At 40.4% G+C, this 19,259-nt stretch overlaps 1 long non-coding RNA gene across 1 annotated transcript; it reads left to right on the forward strand.

Moving 5' to 3' along the window:
- Window positions 1-1,756: 1,756 nt before the first annotated feature.
- LOC141990016 (uncharacterized) lies at window positions 1,757-17,271 on the forward strand. The gene is made up of 3 exons (XR_012640049.1): window positions 1,757-1,820; window positions 14,060-14,151; window positions 17,122-17,271. It is a non-coding gene; the product is annotated as an uncharacterized LOC141990016 (long non-coding RNA).
- Window positions 17,272-19,259: the final 1,988 nt, after the last annotated feature.

A 19,259-nucleotide genomic window follows, 5' to 3' on the forward strand; every position in this document is an offset into this window, starting at 1 on the left:
GTTGGAGAGTGCAAAGAGCCTCACAAAAGATGCTCAGCAACTAAAAGGATCATGCTTGCTCAGTCGAGGTGCCTCCTGGACTGCATCTAACTGTGGCCAAGTTGCTGTTCACTCAGCTTCAGGAATTAAATGATTCTATCACTTTCACTCTCTATTTTCTTCTTTACCACCTCATTCATTTTGAATTTTCTCCATTTACTACTGGGTTCTACTTCTCAGAGCCACTCTCTAGCAGACTTGCTTTCCCATCCTGTCCTGTCCTTTCCTTTCCCTTCTAAGTCATATCCCTTTCTGCTTCCAGCCCTTCCTATCTCCAGACTGTCCCTTCCTCCAGGATGCCTTTCCTCTTCTCTCCCACTTCCAGGCTCCTTCTTTTCACCAAGCTATGTCATAGCTCGACCCCCCTGCTTACTTTAAGTTCCACTGATACCCCCAGTCCTGTTCATTAACTGTCAAGCCATTTGCTCTTTCAGTTTTCCCACTGCATCCCCCCATGCTGTTTACATATTCCTTATTAAGCCTGCTACTATTACCATTGTAGTTAATGGGAATTTTGCCATAGACATTAAAGGCAGCAAGCCTGGAGACCACAGTTTAAGTGGCTGTTCACACACACATTCATACATAGACTTTAAGGCCACAGGGACAATTCTGATCGTCTAGTCTGGCCACCTGCATGATACACACCATAGAACATTACCCAGTAATCAAGCCTATAACTTCTACTTGAGCTAAATTCAGCTACTCCTTTTATCCAGTTGATGTTATAAGCCCAGCTTATCCAATGAAACTCTAACCACAAAATCTTCACTTTCAGATTTAGACTCGAGGCGTGGTTCTCCATTGCCTCCCATTTTATGGGGTCAAACCAAACTTTCAATGAAACTCAGAAAAAAATTGGTTAACCTTTTCAGGTTTCTGTTTTTCATTTTAGTGCCTCTTCACTTTCAGGTTTGGATGGTAGTAGAAGTAACAAAATGTTGCTCTTGCTATAAAGTATTTCCAAAAAGCACTGTGACTCTCTTGAGATACCTACTTTGTGTGAGATTTCCTGATAAACAAGATATTGCATATTTATCTGGACCAAATGCCAACCACTCAGTGTTTGGGGGGAGAGTTAGGCCAATGCTGAGTGCTTTGGAAAATGTCATTAAGTCTACTGATTTTTTTACCCTTGTTTTGGATACATATTTGCAATTAATCTCTTAGTCGGTGCCACTAGTCTTTTTATGGTTATAGAGTTCAGCTCCTGGAACCTTCTTAGGCCCTTGCACTTGTATTACTTAATAAAGTAGAGTTGAACTTTAAGCATCTCTTGAGTTTTCAGTACGTGTCTTTTGTACCTTCTGTAAATACATCTCTTTTGCACTGCATGTTCCCAATACTAATGTTGCTGTATGATGACCAGTGAAGCCAAATAAGGACCTGATTTATTTTATGATTCTTTTCTCTGCAGTCTTACAGCAATCTTCTGTTTACTTGGTCATTTGCTTGATGTGACAGTGGCAAATAAAACGGTTGAACTCTGATAAAATGTTTTAATGTTTTTCTCCTGTAAAACTGTGGACTATTGTCCAAGACTATTACTACTGAGGCTTTATAACGAGACAACATGTTATACTGCATGATGATGTGATCAATAGCCTAGCAAAGCTGGACTCCTAGTAAATAATGAACAAATCCTATTTCCATTAAAATGAATTAACATTGTGTCTCTCTTTTCTAATGGATATCCATGCAGTTGGTCTGAACTGAGCACCCACAGCTCTACTGTTTCTACCACATTGACTCACTGGGTGAGTTGGAGGAATATTTAGGATGTAAGTTCCTCCCTCCTTCTCCATGACTTTATTTATGTGTGTCTAGTGAACAGTTTGTCTAGTGAATTAGTCCTTCTTTTATATTTTTCAGTTTCTAGGTATCTTTTATGACTAACTTTCATGGCTTTCCTTTTGCATAGACACAAACAAGAATAATGATCTTGTCTACTCTTGGTACCACTCTTCACAGTGGTGCTGATTCATCCCAGAAGAGATTGTGTTGCTTGCATGTGCCTGGGGGGCAAAGCTACACTCACTCTAGCCACTACTTCAGAGCAGGGCTGGATATATTTATCTTAGTCTATGTGTACAACTGCAGCAGAAAAGCGGTGTCCTTACTATATTATTTCCCTCAATAAGAAACTGACATTTTCTCCTGTTTAGTATCAGTCCATACAGCTGAGTTATTTGTAGTGCTTTAATTAACCTGTGCATCATATGATTTTACCCCATGTAATATAGACACACATGTACATAATATCTATCCCTGACAGATGACCTAGAGGGATACTTCCATTTTCAAATGTGTCTGCAGGGAGCCAGGCAAAGCATCTCCTATAGCTTAGAATAGCATCTAATATTTCAATCACTATTTCTGCTCATTTGGGTGTCTGGGAATGCTCTTTTTTCACATCCAGAACGAGACCCTTTTTTTCCCCTGTGACTCATGCCACTATTCTAATCTACCCATTGGAATGATTGTTCAATGCTCTGTATGGCCTGATTCAGCAATGTGTATGGACTGAAGAGCCCTACTGACTTCCCATTGCAGCATAGGAGCCTATCTTTTAAAAACAACATGGAGTCTAACTATTATATCCAGTTATATACAGGAGCCTTTTCCTAGGGGCACTATCATTCTCCTGGGACTGGCGGGGGGGGGGGGGGGGGGGGCGACGGGATGGGAGGGGCACGCACACTGTCTTTTATTTTGAATTTTCATGTGAATTATATTTGTTGTGTGGGTAAAATCCCCTAGAGTACATTTCCATAAGAAACAGGGTGACACAGCTAGTATGAAGCCAACAAACTTGGCCATGCTTATGTCTCTGTTATTATTATTAAGAATTTTCCTTTTACTGACAAACTACCACCATGTCTGCACAACTTACTGACAGGTTTCTGAGAAACCCCATCATGTTACTGCAGTGCCTGGCTCCTGTTCTCTACCTTGCTTTAATATTATTCTAACTTGTTGTGCCACTTAGGTTATAACTTTCTGGGACACAGTCTGTGTCCTTACCATTTTCTGCACACTACCTAATATACTATCAGGTGTTTAACAACAAATAATGATCTCCCTCCTATGTATGTACTCCATATGGCCCTCATCACCTCACAGACATTAATGGATTTTATCCTCACAACTGCACTGTGAGGAGGAAGCTTTCATGGACAAATAACCATGTATTTTATACTGTATTCACTCAATACAGTATAAAACAGTAGAACACCACATCTGTGCTTAAAAACTTGGTTTCGTTAGCTACAGTAAAGTCCTTAAACCCTTTAGTTTCACACTTCCAAGGAGTTATTACAACCAGTGAGAGAAAAGTCTTTCATGTTGTTTTTAAATCTTTAAGTTGAAACATGGACACAGCCTCAACAGTAGTGCCAGAGGGTGTGATTGACTGAGCTTTGCCAGAGTAAGGCCTGAGGGCCTGATCCTACAATGTACAGAGAACCTTCTGCAAGAAGCTTGCCATCAGTGGGAGTTGAGGCTGCTCCACAGTTGAGGCTGGTGAGGTCTAGAAGTCAAACATGTGAATGAGATTGTTCACGTCCAACATGGCTGTTCTAAGTGGAACTTTAAATGTGATAGAATTGCTGACCTAAGTGAAGATTTCTGTGCTACAAACAGAAAAGTCAGGCCTAAGAGCCTATCAGCTATGACTAGAGCTAGACATGAACCAAAATCTCAAGTCTAAATGCCCTTGAAATCTGGGGGTCCAAAACTAGATCCAATCTCAAATTTGCAGCAGGCCACTCTCTGTTTACTCTGAAATAAACAAACAAATCCAAACTTTCAGACAACTGAAATCCGGGTCTGAATTTTATGGTTTGAACTCATGTTTAATCTTGCGGAGTATATGGGCTGGGAGTGAGGCCAGGGGAACATGCATGTCCCCCTGGCACCTATAAGATAGGGAGGACAGTACAGTAATTTATTCTACAGGAAACCACTTAATATATTCACTCTCTTTATGGGCCTTCTCTGTTGTGCAAAAGCTAAGGAGGCAACTGATGCAGACACAGGGCTGCCAGTAGATGCCTGAGGTTTAGTTGGGGTTTAGGAAGTTGGCAAGGTTTGTTGGTCAGATCCCATGTTTTTTCTGTGGAGAACAAACCTTGAGTCCACTGATGGAATAATTCAGAGGAAACTCCATGGGGAAGCATTGTGAAGTTTCCTGGCCCCTGCACCAAGTACTTGTATGTGAATTTTCTCCCTGTGTGCTGCTACAATAGTTGAGGCTAGAAAGCCCCTAGATGTAAACATCTGGGGGGCTGGAAGGAAGATTGTTCCTAGTGGAGGGTCTTCTACTCTGAAATCACTTTTCCCATGACCTGAGTCTGTCAGCCTGTCAGTGATTATAGTCACTGACAATTAAGGCACAGCATAGGGCCATCTATTTTCTTAGGCCTTAGGCTCAGGGATGTTGGGAGATCAGGGGGTATATATATAGTACCATGAACATTACTTTAGGAGTTAAGAGCACATTTGCAGTGACTTTAGTCTATAGGTGGCCGTAGATTTTAATAGTGCATGTGTGCGTTAGGGTAATTTAATAGACATTAAATAAATAAATAAATAAATAAATAAATAGCACTATTTTAGCAGAAAGAGTTTATTTTATTTGTCCACGGAGATTGCTTTGTTGTCTCTAGACATTGACCTTGGGCAGCTATGGGCCTACAGGGAGGGTGATTTCAGAAGAGGCACAACATACAAATGACGAGAGGCTTCAGTCACAGTGAGCTGGATAAAGGGAGCAGGAGACACAGATAAACTAACTGATGTGCAGTTACCCTTTAGGCAAGACCATTCTGGACTGCTGCCCACTCACTGACTGCACACATCTGTGGGCTAAGTCACAGCCTTAGCTTTGGTGTAGCTCAGGAAATGTCACATTTCCCAGGGTTAGCCTAATACAAGGGAATTAAAGACCACATGGAACTAGTCCCCTTTTTTCCTTGTTATTTTAATAGACATACTTTTTCAAGTGTTTGTGTTGGAAGGGGGGGCACAAGTACCTGGTTGCACTTAAGCAGTATTCAGTGGACTTAGCCAAATGGAGAATCTAACCTTTATTTTTATACATGGATAATGGTACAGATAATTTCAGCAACAGGTTTAAGGCGCTATTTTAAAATTCAGATTACAGTGGACCAAAGCAAATCCCCAAGTCCTTAGTATGTCAAATTCATTGAGATTTTTAAACTAGGAAGGACTATGTAAATCCTGAGGAATAACTTTTGGATTTCAACCCCAAATGAATGAATCCATGTGCCAGAAACCCAAATACAATTATGATTGTTATGCCCTGCACCCACCAAAGCAACTTGGGAAAGTTAAAGGAAAGGCGAAGAGAAGTCAGACAGCTGGAAGAGCCAGAAGTGCTCACCAACCAGCATGAATTGGTCAAAAGAAGAAGACTGGATCCCAGATAAGGGCTATACAGTTTGAAAACCAAGATGAGTGCCTGGAACATTTAATCACAGTGCCTACAGGAACTGATAAAGAATCAGAATCAAACGGGATAACATGAGGAAGTTGAGATAGGACCAAGAAATCCAATTAGTTTCTTTGATCCACTGGTGAGCCTCAGCATAAGAACAAGAATTATTAGGGAGCATTCTCATCGCTCTCATCTCAACTGCAGTTGGTGAAGGCAGTGACAGAAAGGGTTTGAAGGAGAGAAAAAAGGGAGAATGATGGGGGCCAGGAGAGAAATTTCACAGCAGCATGGGGAATATAAGAGGATTAGACTGGTTTAAAACCCTCATCAGAAAGTCTTCAAGACAGCACTCGGTCATAACATACTGTATGAAATGCATTGTCTGAGCACAACAGGCTATGCTAAGGACTGAATATGATCACAATCATTTATGAATTCCTCCCCCCCGCCCCCCCGCCCTGAAAGAGCCCAGTCTTCTTCTACTACAGAGGAGGTTCAATGTAAATCAGGAGATTAAAGTACATAAGGTATGATTAAACAAATACACTTTAGTATTTGCAAACATAATATGTACTTACTGATGATGTGACAAAGTCCTCACACATTCCAAAGCAAAGCTAAATCATATCCTACCATTTGGGGATTTTTTGAAACCAATCGGAAAACTATAACCTGTATGAAAATGGAACTTATCTAGGGCCCGGGCCATCCTTATTCACAGTGAGTAGTATCTTACCATAGGACTAGTCTCTCTGAAATCAATAGGACAGTGTGTGTAGCAAGGTACAATTCACTGTGAATAAGAATGGCACAACTGTGCTCACAATACTTATGTCTAGTAAATACTATTATTACAAAATATTCAGCCTCTGCCAAACCCAATTTATCCTAATCTACATTCCATGTGGCTCCTGTCTCCCTTTCCTTAGGCCTTCTACAGTCCTCTCTGCTGAGATCCAGTTCTACAAAAAAAGTTTTACTGTAGCCCAGTTGAATATACATGGGAATAAAGTATATAGTTCCACTTAGCATTTTATTATGTTTGTGATTTGTATCAGTATTGAACATTTATACTGTGCTCATGCTTAGAGGCCGCAATGGAGGCTCCACTGTGCTAGCCCTTGTACAGACACAGTCAATGACAGCCCCTGCCTCAAAGAGCATGCACTCCAAAATGAGTAAACCTTGGGGAGGATAGAATAAGAGTAATAACAGGCTGCTTTAGTGTAGACAAGCTGTGTGCACAATTCATAATTTTAGTAAAATAACTGGTAGCAGCAGTCACAGGAATCATAGCTTGCCACCTTGCCTAGCCACTATACGATGACATCTGAATTATAGACAGAGCCCACATTTTATTTTAGAACATCTATATTTCAACACAAAGCTATATAGGCACATGTAATGTAAAGGGAAACAAGGTATTAAAAGAGATAGAAACCCCTCGTAATGTTTATTATAGACTCTGATCAATTACATGACTTTCATGTTTTGTTCGTTTCTCACAATTACTTTATTTCCCCTGGCAGCCACACACTCAGGGGCAGGCAGTGCAGCCTAGTGATTGGACCAGGAGTCTGGCCTGGTGGTCAGAGCAGAATCAGACGGCAGACCCGGTGGCATGGTCAAGAGGCGAGCCAAGGGTTGAAGCCAGCAGTCAGAACCGAAGGGTGAGCCAGAGTTGTGGTCGGTATCAGGAGTTCAGAGGTAGGCAAGGACTGGGGCTGGAGTGGAGCAGGAAAGGGATGGAGCAAGCGCTGGCCAGGAAGCAAGTCTGACTCAGCTGCAGGCATGGAACATCCACTATGCTGCTGTTGCGTCAGGGCTTAAACGGAAATGTCTTGGCTCTTCTAACTAATCAGGGAGCACGGTCACTTAGTAAGGGTTTATTGGGCCAAGTCAAGCTCATTGAGTTGGTAGGTAATCAAGCTTAGATGTAGCTGAGTTCCTGACACAGACCAGAGATAATGGCACAGTTTGCTGCAAGATCAAGCTGTCTGTGCTGGGAAATAACAAATAAGGTCAGGACTGAGACCTGTCCTTATGATACTTCCTAGGGCTACCTGAGTGCACACTGAGTACAGGTGAAGTGAAGGAAGCCTTTGTAGATCTACTCGCCACCCATCTCAGAGGGAGGGGAAGGACTAGGCAGGTAGTTAGCATGGAGAGAGAAGTTGTTTTAAACCAGTAGCAGAAATACTTAATTGCTCGAAAAAACAAGAGGAAATTGTGACTCTTCCCTCCCTGCTCCCAGGGCAGTGCAACTATCTGCTGCCCTCTGCTCAGCACATAATGGCTATGTTTTTACAGCTAGATTGTAACAATACAAAGTCTCTCCATTTTTTCCTTAGAATCTCTTGAACAGATTTTGCTGATATACTTTTAGTTGCTCTTTTTTTCTGCTGTTCTGATTACTTTGGAATCGGAGGAAGTTTATAATAGGCATTTGATAGAGCGATAACATCTGCCTTTTCCATGGTGGTGCTTAATCATAGATAAAGTGGATCTCTGCTTGGAAAGGGCAGCAGTCTACAAAACAACAGTGTCATCTACTTGGGTGTGAGGATTAGAAAATGTATTGTGCTGTGAACCTAATGAGCGGGGAGTCATTTTAGGAGGACTTGGTGACGTCAAATATGGTCTTTTGAAGGTCAGCAATTGAGACTATCTGCATTTTTAGAAATATAGAGAAGCACTGAAGTCCTTTGATCTGCATAATATGCCCCACAAATTATGTTGACCTTTGCAAATAATTAATTTTAAAACACTATATTGTTTTGGTAACTTACATCAGGGAAACAGAGACAGCAGTGGGCTACAGCCATATTTTACTGTGTTCTAATTATTTACAAATCAATAGCTACAGTGGAAAATACATTTGTCTAACTAGGTTGTTAAAGTAGGCATATACATTAACTTCCTTAAATCTGGGTTCTCTGATACAGAGTATATAAAATCAAAGCTTTATTTTAAAAAAATGCTTAGAGCTTTGTGGATAAGACTTTTTGATGAGAGGGGGATTTCAAAGACAGGTTTTAGCTTTCAAAACTTTATCGAACAGAAACTACTTAGGACACCAGCAGAATTTCATGGATATATTATTATTGCGATAGGGGCATGTGAAGTTTTGAAATTCCCAGCACCAGCACTATAACTTACAAGCAAATCTGATAGTTTCCTCTCTTACCTCATTTCACCCTATATATTGGATTCAAAAAGGTCTTGAAGCCAGTAAGGATTGTGGAGTATGGAAGTAGTATGTCCCCATTTCTGAGCACAAGTAAGAAAGCTGAGGAGATACATCAGATATGGAGAAGACAAGAGAGACTGTCTCTTATATAGTAACATCCCCTAAAGAGCATGAGTGAGAGGACGACAGAGTAAAGGGGAGAGTGGAGGAAATGAGAAATAAAGGGGGGGATGAACAGCAGGGATACTTAGAGGAGACAAAGAATAAATATCAGGGGAAGAAGAAGCGGGAGAGCTCAGCTAGTCAGGATAGGTCAGTTGTAGGACTAGGTTTTCTTGGTTCCAAGGAGGATTATGGCTTGTTTTTGAGGGGTGCTTTTTATAAAAGGAGACACAATGGGTGCAATTGATTCCATTTTTGTTCGATGTACAGGATGTAACCTTAACAGATAATCAGAGTCAGAATTCTTCTTAAGTAAAGGTTATCCTAAAATGCAATGCTGAATCACATCCAGCTTTCACTTAATTATCACGCAAAGAAAACTGTTTGCTGTGGCAGAATTCCAGTTCAGACCAGGCAAGAATAGCCTGTTAGGGGCAGAAGACACATATTGGTATATAAACTTCTCTAGTTCACAGAGGGAAAAAGTTATGTTTTGGTACTACTATTGATCTTTTCCTCTTCTTCTTGGCTGTGCCTTCTGTCTGTGACTCGTGTGACATCGGTCTATATTTAAAAGGTGCTCTATAAAAATGTTTATAAAACGGTCCAGTCTGATTACCCGTTGATGAAGACACAAAGACTATGTGGTGATTAAGGCCCTGATTAAGCAAAGCTCTTAAGCTCATGAATAGACTTTTCACATGTCTAAAGTTAATTCACTACAGTAGATTTACTCATGTGCTTGAAATTAAGCATCTGCTTAAGTGCTTTCCTGGACTGAGGCCTAACTCAGTTTGCAAAACAAAGTTACCAGGTACTGGTTCAGATGGATTACAATGTTATGAAGTATCATTCCCTCAGCTATTGTTATCTTCCTGCTCTTTTAAACAACCCAGCATGCATTCTGCTGATGACATCATAAATATCGTTCCCTGGTTCTGGAAATGTTTACAAAAGTTTCTGGCTCATTCTTAAACCAAGTCACCATTCCACAGTCTAGAGAAGAAAGGCGGAAGAATGGTCTATTGGTCTGGAACTTAGGAGATATAGTTTCAATTCTCTGCTTTGCCATAGACTTCCTGTGTGATCTTGGGCAAATCACTTATCCCATTTTACTGAGACACAGAGAGGCTAATATCACTGCTACCACACAGATGTGGTGAGGATAAATACATTAAAGGCTGTGAGGTGCTCTGATGCTACAATAGTGAGGAGGAATACATAGATACTCTCTTTTGAAAAAGCTTTTTTATTTAATTACGTCAGAGATCTTCTCATGTTAAAAAAGACTTTGTATCCTAAAATAATGTACGAAACTTGGCGCCATTTCAGAGAAATAGAATGAGGGAAACTGAGAAAAAGAAGAATGGCATTCCACATACTACAATTTCTCATTGACCATATTGGACAGTGATATAGCAGATGAAATATCCATATCATTTTATATAGATCTTGATTCTACAAACACTTAAACATGTGAGTAATTTTATTCATAGGGATCGTCCCATTGAGTTCAATGAGGCAACCTACAAACGCAACGTTACTCACATGGCGTAAGTATTAAAAAAGTAGAGGTAATGATTAAGGCCCAGGGATTAAGGGAAAACAGACAAGATGATGCCAAAACTTTATTTTTATATTACTACCTAAAGATTATTTTAAATCAACAGCCAGCTAGAGTGGCATGAAAAATAGGAGAAAATGGATTTTCTAATCTTGTTCAACGTAAGGAGACAGATACCCTGCAAACCTTGGAAGGTTCTCTAGTTATCCCTCTGAAAGGGCTTTAACTGGACTGTGTTTATTGTTGTTTATCATTAAAAAAAATCATTTATTTATCATGATTTTCTCTATTAAGAGCACTAAAATTCTTCCATAAATCACAGATTTTAAACTAAACAAATATGCATATTATATAGCATAGATTTATAGTTATGCAAAATTAAAATTTCTATTATCTAAAAATGAATGTCATTTAAAAAATAAATCTGATCAGTTGTTTTTCTTATCACATAGGGCTTTGGGGTTTAAAATAATTTAATAAAGATTTCAGATGAAGCTGAGATAGTTGGTGACTCATAGGTCAACAGTGGGAGGTAGGTGAGAGAAGGGAAAGCCTAAAGCAGCTAAGGCTTTAATGAGACTCTCAGAGCTAGTTTTCAATTCAGAACATTATTAGTTATTATTTCTCCTGTTATTTTAACCAATAGCCAATGTAAAAATCCAATCTCTTTTCTAGACTTTTGTTCAGTCAAATTTATTCTTTTTTTTCCCTGAGAATTTCTGAATAGCACACAGATTATATCAAAGTTTTGAAAAACTGCAAGGTTAGAAAATAAGAATAGGTCATTATCCATAAGATTACTCTGAAACTGGAAAGGTTTAAAGGAAAAAACAGCTGCATTTATCAATGCTGATACTTAAGAAGAGTTATAAGTACATGTAAAAATACTACAGAGTTTGAACAATTTCCCAAGGACATTCAAGTGAGCACATTAGCTGTTTTTATTTTGAGAATGCCATCTACCTCAGTTTGGCTGACATTATACTTTGTATGAGTGGACATTCAGACACTCACAGGGACACAGATGTTCACTGAAGGGGGATTGGAATATTATACAGGAAGATCGGGATAAGAACATAAGAACATAACTTTTCCTTATTCACTTTCTCCACACCACTCATGATTTTATATACCTCTATCATATCCCCCCCTTAGTCTCCTCTTTTCCAAGCTGAAAAGTCCTAGCCTCTTTAATCGCTCCTCATATGGGACCCGTTCCAAACCCCTAATCATTTTAGTTGCCCTTCTCTGAACCTTTTCTAATGCCAGTATATCTTTTTTGAGATGAGGAGACCACATCTGTATGCAGTATTCAAGATGTGGGCGTACCATGGATTTAAGAGCAATAAGGGATGACCTTGAAGACTGAAGTGACAGAAATGGGATGAAATTCAATAGTACAAAGTGCAAGGTCATGCACATAGGGTCTAATAATAAGAATTTCTGCTATAAGGTGGGGGGGTCATCAGTTAGGAGTAATGACAGAGAGAAGACACCTGCGTGTGTTGGTCAATCAGAGGATGTCTATGAGCAACCAATGTGATGAGGCTGTGAAAAATGCAAAGGTGATCCTAGGATGTATTAGATAAGTCATTTGCAGTTGAGATAGAGAAGTATTAATGCCATTGTACAAGGCATTGGTAAGACCTTATCTGGAATTCTGGTCATCCCATGTTCAAGAAAGACAAATTTAAACTGGAACAGGCGCAAAGAAGAGCAATTAGCATAATCAGGGGAATGGAGGGCCTGTCTTGTAAGAGGAGACTAGAAGAGTTTGGCTTATTTAGTCTCACAAAAAGAAGGCCGGGAAGGGATATGATTGCTCTCTATAAATACATGGGGGGGGGGGGTTAAATACATTAGGGGAGGGTGAAGTGCTCTAAGCTAAAAGATAATGCTGGCAAACAACAAATGCATATAAACTGTGCATGAACAAATTGAGGCTGGAAATCAGAAGACGGTTTCTATCCACCATAGGGGTGAGGTTGTGGAACAGCCTGCCAATAGGAGTTGTAGGGCCCAACAACTTAATTAGTTTTAAGAGACAGCGGGACAAATTTATGACTGCAATTGTACAACAGGGTTGCTTGCGGGGGGAGGTGGGGGGCAGCTCTATCCTTTTACCTTCACAGAGTTAAGAGTGAGTGCTAGGGGCATAGAAGGTACTTGGGCCATTAGGGGCAACTCTAATGCTGCTCCCCAGCCTTGAGAGTCAGGTAGATTCCCTCCCACTTTTCCCCTCTGCAGAGAGCTTTCTGGCCTATCTGAAGTACTCAGCTTTGCACTGAGGAAAGGATTTCCCCAACATACACTATCTTCGTATAACTGAAATTTTCTCCAAGTTGCAGGCTATTTACTAAATGACAGAGACTCATTTATCAATAGAATTGTGCTACCTGTTCCATAAATTACACAGTTTGGGCCATAACTGACAACAGAATATCCCCAAACATGTTATTTTATTCTCCCTGATTGATCAGCAATTCCATTGATTTGGGAAGCTTATAATATTAAACTGATAGCTTGTTAACTAGCTTGTAATGTCTATTGATGCTAGATGAAGCATTTAGGACCTAATCCTGTGAGGTGCTGAGCTGCTCAGCAAGCTCAACTCCTATTAAAGGGCCAAATCCTGCAAGGTGCTTAACTCGGGGAGTTGAGGGCATTCACTCTCTAGGAGACACTCAGCTCCCACATGATCAGGTCCTAAGTGAACTCAGAAAGGCTTAAATTTCAAAGTAACAGGGCCCAATTCTAATCTCACTAACATCAGTTTTATGACGGTATAATTCCACTGATCTCAATGAAATTGCTCATGTTTTATATTGGTGTGAGATGAGACTCAAGCCCATTTGATTCTGTCTAAACACAAGAGCATGGGAAAATCTTAAGCCTTCCTGTGCTGCCCCTCTAATATCTACTGCACCTTATATGCAGACTCTGAATGCAAATGTTAATGAACTTCATATTTTAAAACTGCTAAGGCTGAAAACCATGCTTGGTCAATTAGAGTGACCCAGAGGCTATACCTGCTACTGGCATCAGTTTAATATTCTTTGTGCACAATATTTAATAAAGACCTTAGAGGCAGCAAAAATAATTTTCTAATTCTTGATTTTCTTCTTTTTCAGCAGAGCTTGCACTCATCATTTTAAAGTATGTGCTTCATCTAGGCCTGCTCATTAGCTGTATACACACACTATTGCACAGGAAACACAGGGAACAAAAAACTCCCCAGTTTTCCAGGAGAGGCCTTGGGGACTTAGAATGACCTGGATTTCATGAATCAAATCGAAAGCCTAATTTGATATATACCAAATCTATGATCATGCAATATGTCCTGATAGATTTTTACACCAGATTATCTCTATTTACTTCAATCAAATTACACCTGATTTACAGCATTACTTGATAATATTCAACTAATTATACATGCAAGTCCACTATCAAAAGCACAGGGATCCAATGAGGCCCACACTGAAGTCAAAAGCAAAACTGTTGACCTCAGCAAGAGTAGCATTGAAACCTAGGTATGCCTTTCATGTCATATATGCTGTGCCAGGGTGTATAAATATCTATGGCAAATTTTGTGTGGGTATCTCTTCCATTTGCTTCATAAATACTTCCAAGCTCTTTTATATCCTAGATTGGTGTCAACAGTACTCACGGCATCTGGATCCTAGTACGAGTCAGCAGATCACCTCTGCATCATGCTGGGTCCTAGAACTTGACACAAGAGTGAGTTAACAGTAGATCATAGAATCATAAAAATGAGGGATGGAGGGAATCTCAAGAGGCTACCCCGACATGTACATATGCCCCCATTCCCACCTCCACCGAGGCAGGCTGCGTCTCCTTTCAATCTAATACCTGTTAAAGGCACAAAATGGTAGAGAGAAAGAAAACTGAAGCAACCCTAATTACAGCATTTAACTTCTAGACCTAGCTTTGACACGGGAGGAGATGGACAGATAGCATCTTTTGCTCCCTCTCAGCATCAGTTATCATTTAAAATGGTGGAAATGGCTACTGACAGAGCAGCAAGAGTGGGATTCTCATTGCTAGATGAAGCAGTAGCACTCTAGGGTATAGTAAAAATTATCCAGATCCTGGAGACTAAAATTAACCCTTAAACCGCCCAACAGACTATTCATGATCAGCCCCTAAAACTGTTTTGATGCAAATTGTTAAAAAACCATTTGGAAATTAAAAGAATATCAGCCAGTCAATCTCATTCTAAATATGGGGAGGTTAGTATTAATCATAAAATATCCTTATTATAAAATTGCCAAACATGTCACTGGAGTCCACTTTGGGTTGTTAATTTGTATAATTCAAAGATGAGATTGTTTGTTCTTTTAATTTGCTAGTGCAAAACACCAGTAGAGTATGCTGCTAATTTGGGGTTTTGATTTAGCACTTCTGTTGCCTCACTGTATGTAATGTCACCTAACTTAATTTAGAGAAGGAGAATTTCTATATATAAACCAACGTGGCAATTTTAGACATTTTTAATTAGTGATACCTCCCACAACATTGATTACATTTGGCTTTGGCTCATTGATTCCAGAATTTTTTTAATCTCTAAAATTTCCATGAGCTAAAGGGATTATTCATTTAATATCTTGTCCTTCTACTTGTTCCTCTAAAATATTCTTATTTTAATGGAGACCAAAACTTCTGGTTTTTTGCTTTTCCATTCACTATGCCATGGTCTGGCAATTCAAGGTTCCTCTCTCCCCACACCTAAATTGTCCTAAAAATTATAGACCTACTCCCTGAAGTCTTTGCTCAGTTTTTAGTCACTCAGGCAGAACTCCCAGATATATCACTGGTAGTTTTGCATTGGAAATTTTGCCTGAGTAAGTACTGAATAAAAACTAACTACAGCTGGGATTGTCTAAAGCACTTAGAGTTGGCCTAACTCTTCTCCCAGTGATGTCAACACTTCACTCATTTACTCTGCAGTTCTGTTTCTCTTCCTTTTCTTCATGGAAATATGACCAGTTCTGTCTTTCTATATTTACTGATTACATTTAAAAAGCTTCAGTCAAAAGAAAGTTTTATAAGTTGAAAAACTGAAGTGCCCAAAAGTTAATTTTTGTAAACCTTAATTCTGCCCCCATGTGCTTCCAAACTGTGCACTGAATGAGGCAGAGTTCCTATGACCAAGTAATTAAAGGCTTTATTAAAGTGCACAAAGGGGGCCAATTTAAGGCTGCACAGGCAAAAATCTGGTATTTCCTAATTTTCGTGTGCTGGGAGGTCTGGTGCCTCAGATCTCTCTGGAAGGGAAGTGCCCCGGGACTATCGAAGGTATTTATACAGCCCCATTACTATATCTGAGCACTTCACAATCTTTAACGTATGTTTGGGGAGCCACTGCCTCATCTGGTGCTCCCACTGATGGAGATGGGGGCAGGGGGAAGATCAGAGGGGTCCATGTAGCTGGCTCAACTCTCTCTCCTGCTGCTGCAGGTGATCTAGGAACTCCCAGCCATCCCCAATACAATGTGTGCTACTGCTGCTTTCATGGGGGGCATGGCTCCTTTAATCAGCGTATATTTCAGCTAATCTGAATAGAATTTCACAGACAGGGTGGCCAACCTTCCAGATTGTCCTGGAGTCTCCAGGAATCGAATACTAATCTTTAATTAAAGATTATGTCATGTGTTGAAACCTCCAGGAATACATCCAACCAAAACTGGCAACCCTATTCACAGGCAAAGAAAAGGCACTTCTCTGCCCCAACTGCTTTTTCCCCTGTAGATTTTCAAAGCTCTGCAGCAAACATTGGAAGCATTCAAGTGTCTCAAACAAACAAACAAAAACAAACCCACACAGAGGAGTCAAGAATCTTTATAATGTAAAATGTACAGCAACCTAAATATAGAAGTTGCTACCTGCTCCTCCTATAATTAATGTAAGTCAAAACTGATAGTCAAATTATTTGTTGTGAATCATATTCATTGTGAATTTTGACACTATTGTCATTGGCTAACTCTTCATACATTATTATTTTTACTATCACTCAATTGTTGACTAGAAATATGAAAAAATATGACTTCCTATTGCTTTCAGATGACCAAGGAAAACATCCTATTCCTCCTTCTTATAAAACAAGCTTCTTTCCTTACTTAGTTTTCAAATACTGAACATTGCATACTATTCCTTATGGGTGAAATTCATTGACCCCATTGTAGAAGACGTGACCTGAATAGAGCCCTATGTGCCAGTTATGTCTTCCACCTTAGGGTGAATTTCACCCTAAAGTTGAGCTTCTATCACAAAGAATTAAATCCCCAAAATGAAGAGGGTGCAAGTCTATTTGTTTTGAACTCTTGGTTTTCTTCTGGATTCCTATTATAATTTGGACCCCATTTACTTGACAATTCTATGACTATGTGGAATTTACTTCTTGCTGCAGAATTGTGCTCCATGGCCTTAGATTTCATTTTAAATAAATGTTTCTAGCTCTTGTGAACTGATGCAGGGACATCAGCCCAAGTCTGCAGAAAGCCTGACACAATAGCTGCAAATGGTGTCAATTGTCCTATCCATCTTAATCAGGGCCCACATAGTCCCTTTCCACAGCCACAGAATTTGGCCATTTCCCAGAGGCAAAATTCAGCATTTTTGCTGTGGAATTTGCCATTTTGCTACAGCCGGGAGCCCAACATTTTGTTTTCTTTCTTCCTACCCTGACAGGATCTGCCAGCAGCTGACTCTGGCTGACCACCATTCTCCAGAAGAGGGATTTAATTGTATTACACTACACCATCCTCAGGCTATTCCATGAAACCAGGCAACAAGGAGTTTGGGAACCCAGAAGTTTGGCATCCAGCTTGTAGCCAGTGAAGGAGGAACCCAGAAGTGTAGCCTGGTGAACCATCCATGAAAATAATCTTCAAAACCCATAGCGATGATTATTTTAAACTAATGCTTTTCTAGTGTGGAGATTTGTTTCTGTTTAGAGTGGGAGGTATGGGAGTTTGAGTGGGTAGCTGGTGGAGGGGAGGAGCAATGGTTGATAGAATACATTAACACTGCTGTAGAATTTAAGAGTTGCTACCACAGAATTTGCCATGGAGCATTCACTGCCATGATTAGCATGATTCAAACCACTGATCAGTAGGGAAATACTCCTCTGCTAACACACTAACAGAGGGTCAGCACTCTGGGTGAATTTCTTGATTTTCTGTTGCTCCTAACTACATTTTGGGTAGAGGAGGGGTCTGGCAGGAAGCAGATTGCAGTTCACTGGCCCCAGTGTAGGAAAGGAAAGCTTTAACTTATACTGCTGGAGGAAAGCTTTCTGCGAGCAAAGAATCCGGTGAAATGGAGCTTTGCTCCAGGACAGCTCCTCCCCTTCTCTTGCCTTCTTGGAATGCTCCCTCCCATGACACACTCCCTTCCTCCCTTTGCAACGGGAGCAGGGGGGGTTCCAGCCCAGAAAGTGGCAGCGTTGGGCAATGGAGCTGGCATTGGAGACAGATTGAGTCCCAGTTCCCTTGCAGGCTCCTTCTGGTGTGTTGCAGCTACATGCTGCCCCATAATCAGGCTAGGAGAAAAGACAAACTATATTTCTCTCTCTCTGGATAACCTGAACACTCTATTTTCTAAGGGTGGGCCTTACACCAGGGGAGACTCTTACAAACTGTGAACAAACAAATAAACACCATCATCTGTCATATTATTATGTCTTCCCATGCCCCACACATGCCTTTTCCTCCATCTTTTAGTTTCTAAACATAGTGGGCCAGATCCAAAGCTGGTGCAAAATCAGGAAAGCTCCAATGGCTTCCATTGGGCTAGTCTAATTTACACCAGCCCATAAAATGTAAATTAGGAGAAAGTGATTCTTTTCTTTTCCAAACATATCAGATGAGGTCTTTCATTTGTACTCTTCAGAGTATCAAGATACAAAGCCTTTTTCCTACACCAGAGTATCTTCACCTGAGGCCATCCACCTACTTCATGGTTGCTGACAATGTCACACCCAATGTGATAGCTGACAGCTTCATTATTTCCTTAGTAGCTTGCACTATTCTGTTTTATTTAGGCCTATGGAGCAGACATCTCCAACAACTCTAGACTTGGATCTTCTCTGCTGTGAAATTTTATAAGAAAGGATTATTTCAGTAAGTGAAGAGGAGCTGTTCCAGTTCATAACATTTGGGTATTTCTCAATACAAGGGTATTTTGATGTGGTCAGATAGGACAACTAGTCAAGACCTATCTGTGAATTGTACTGTAACACTTCATGGAATATCACTTGTCAAAGCAGTATATTTCACAAAGACCACATAGTATCTGACAATAGGTAATGTCTAATCTGTGAAGACACTTCTAAATCTGTGAAAACTTTAGAGGTATTACTTCCAATAGCAATAAGAAAACATGGTAGTGCCTATCAACAAGTGACCCAAGGCCAAAGTAGGCAGTATATTTTCAAGTTGATAAAAAAACTGGAGGCTTTATTCTATACTCATTTGTAAAAATGTCTGTATTAGGAACTGGGGCATAGGCAGTCAGACCTAGCGGTCGGAGCTGGAGTCAGGGTCAAGAGTCAAGACAAAGGTCAGAGCCAGAGTCAGCACTGGGACTGGTAGCCAATGGTCAAGAGTAGAGTGGAAACGCAGGAGTCAGAGACAAGATAAGGAGCATGGCAGGAACTGAAGTCAAGGGCAGGACAGAACCCGGAACAGGATGGGAGCAGAAGAGGAACTGGGGCTGGATGCAGAATGCAGGAGAAAGGCAAGAGCAGGATCCAATGCAATAGCAACAGGGTCAGCACAGCTGCTCAGACAACCCACACATCTCTGTTCCTGGCTTATGTAGTGGGT

Source organism: Natator depressus, chromosome 6 (assembly GCF_965152275.1).
Source record: "Natator depressus isolate rNatDep1 chromosome 6, rNatDep2.hap1, whole genome shotgun sequence".
Taxonomy (NCBI): domain Eukaryota; kingdom Metazoa; phylum Chordata; order Testudines; family Cheloniidae; genus Natator; species Natator depressus.